The sequence below is a fragment of the Camelina sativa genome, chromosome 2 (assembly GCF_000633955.1).
Source record: "Camelina sativa cultivar DH55 chromosome 2, Cs, whole genome shotgun sequence".
NCBI lineage: Eukaryota > Viridiplantae > Streptophyta > Magnoliopsida > Brassicales > Brassicaceae > Camelina > Camelina sativa.
This window is the reverse complement of record NC_025686.1, coordinates 9,393,916-9,396,976: the sequence shown is the minus strand read 5'-3', so window position 1 is coordinate 9,396,976 and position 3,061 is coordinate 9,393,916.

Sequence of the window (3,061 nt, the reverse complement as noted above, 5' to 3'; positions counted from 1 at the left end):
CTTTCCGGTTTGAAGCGGCTTGGTTGCAACATGAAAGCTTTAAGGACCTCCTGATTGCTTCTTGGGATAATGCAGTATCAACACCTGAGGCATTGAACACATTGAGGGCTAAGTTGAATCGGTGGAACTTATATGTGTTCGGTGATGTCCAGCGTTAGAGGGAGAGACTGATGGAAGAAATGAAAGAGGTACAAGACCAGTTAGAGTTACAGCAGACATATGCTTTATTTGTAAGAGAGGTTGAGCTTTCTAAGGAGTTTACTGTGGTTTTGGTGCAGGAGGAGATGATTTGGTTTTAGAAGTCTCAGGAGAAGTTGATTGCCCTGGAAGATCACAACAAGAACTATTTTCACACGTCTACAATAATGCAGTGATGTTGAAATCATATTGAAATCTTAAAGGATGATGAAGGGAAATGGATTTTGGATCCATGAGTTCTTGAAGACATGGATGTTGCTTACTATAAATGCCTTTATTCGCTGGATGATGTCAACCAGGTTTTCAGGAAGCTACCTTCTCATGGCTTCATGTCCCTCTCAGGTTCGGACTTGTTACTGTTGAACAAACCATTTTCTCTATTGGAGGTTGAAGCAGCAATGCGGAGCATGGGTAAGTATAAGGTTCCAGGACCAAATGGGTTCCAACCTGTATTTTATCAGGATTGTTGGGACACGGTTGGCAAGTTAGTGAGTAGTTTTAGGTTAATCGTTTTTGAGAGAGGAGTGTTACCAAAAAATAGGAATGATGCTCTAGTGATTCTGATTGCAAAAGTGTTGAAACTGAAGAGGATTATGTAATTTACACTGTTAAGTCTTTGTAATTGTTTTAAATAAAACAATCACAAAGGCTATGGTAACACGATTGAAAGGTTTGATGCCATTGTTGATAAGACCAACTCAGTCCAGTTTTATTCCTGGTAGACTCAGTACGGATAATATAGTGATTGTTCAGGAACCATTACACTCCATGAGACATAAAAAAGGGAGGAAATGGTGGATGTTGCTTAAGCTGGACCTTGAGAAGGCATATGATAGAATCAGATGAAATTTCCTCGGGAATGGATAGGCTGGATTATGACGTATGTAACAGGTCCATCGATGAATTTGTTATGGAATAGGGAGAAGACTGCAGCTTTTCAGCCTTTATGCTGTCTTAGACAGGATGACCCTCTATCACCATACATGTTTGTCTTATGTATTGAGAGGTTATGTCATCAAATCGAGAGGTCTATTGAGTTAAAGGAATGGAATCCAATTAGTTTATCAAGAGGAGGGCCAAAGCTATTACATATTTGGTTTGCGGATTATCTCATATTATTTGCAGAAGCTTCTGTAGCTCAGATAAGAATCATAAGGAGAGTATTGGAGACCTTTTGTGTGGCTTCTGGGCAGAAGGTAATTTTAGAGAAATCAAAAATCCTTTTCTCTGATAATGTGAGCAGTGATCTGGGAAAATTGATTAGCGAGGAAATTAGTATAAAGAGAACCAGAGACCTCGACAAATATTTAGGTATGCCAGTGTTGCATAAGCGGATTAACAAGGATACATTTGGTGATGTTTTGGAAATGGTGTCAACAAAGTTATCTGGTTGGAAAGGCCGTATGTTGAGTTTAGCAGGCCGAGTCACTTTTACGAGTTCGGTGCTAACTTCAGTACCGGTCCATTCGATGAGCATCATACGGTTACCAACCTCCATTTTGGCTAAGTTGGATAAATTTTCTCACGCTTTTATTTGGGGCAGTACCCCGGAGAAGAAGAAGCAGCATCTTGTGGCCTGGGAAAAACTCTGTTTGCCAAGGAAAGCGGGTGGGTTGGGAATCAAATATGTGGAGGTGATTAGTAAAGCCTAGATAGCTAAGATTGGTTGATGGGTCATACATGATAAGGTAAGCATGTGGGCACGGGTGATCCAATGTAAGTATAAGGTGGGGGATCCTTATGATAACTCAAGGACTAAAGTTAAGAGCATATGATCTTCAACATGAAGAAGTGTTGGTTTGGGTTTCAGGGAAGTCGTGTTCCCAGGTTTGAGGTGGGTTCACGGTGATGGGAGATCTATTAAGTTTTGGAAGGATAAGTGGCTTGATGAGGAACCACTTATGAATATAGCACCAAGAGAAATACCAGAGGATCTTCTTGAGCTGTGGGTTTGTGATATTTGGATTGATGGAGCTGGATGGAACCTGGTAAGTCAAGACGGGAATTTCTCAGTAAGCTTTGCGTAGGCCTTCTTAATCCGGGAGGGTATACAAAGGCCAAGCATGGACTCTTTCTTTAGGAGAATTTGTCTTATAAAGTCTTGAGTATTATTCTTAATGTTATTTTTTGTGTTACAATGTGAGTTATTTTTTGTGTTACAATGTGAGTTATTTTTTTGTGTTAAACTGGGCTTAGTAAAAGCTAGTTCATTTTTAAGTTTGTTCTCTCAAGTTTCAATTGAACCTTACTGTTTATTCTCATGGCAAATATACTTAAGAGTTTCTCTACATATTTTGTTGAAGGTGTAAAAGAATAAGAAAGCCATTCAAAAGCTAGATGAGAAGAAGAGAAGCGGCTGGATCATGGAAGCTATGGTATGGAAATGTGAGAGGCAAGGCAGATGGAAGCTTGACTCAATGAAGATCAATTCATGGTGGTGACCGAGAGGATAAGGCCCTCAAGCGATTACACACACGTAGGATTAGAGTCTCAACAAGAAGTCAGAGAAAGAAGCCGAATCAATCTCATTCAAGCCATGGCCATAGCTACATCATTCAACCCTGAAGGCTGTACTCTTTTTCCCTTGGCAAAGTTTTATCTCAAGAGGTTTTCTTTACTATAAGTAATTTAATGAGATAGTCCTTTGTGTGTTGCAAGCTTGGCCTTTGGTCCGCGCAGCCCAAGCTTGAGGGGAAGTATTAGGAAGGAAGAAGCAAAGGTTAAACCTTAAGCTCAGATTGATGGAGTTCAGTGAAGGAAAGCCGTTCAACTAGGCTCATGTATCTCCAAGCTTAACCTCTAATCTCTCTACACTTTAGCTTTAGAGGGATTATTGAACCGGATGAAGAGGTTACACATCCAA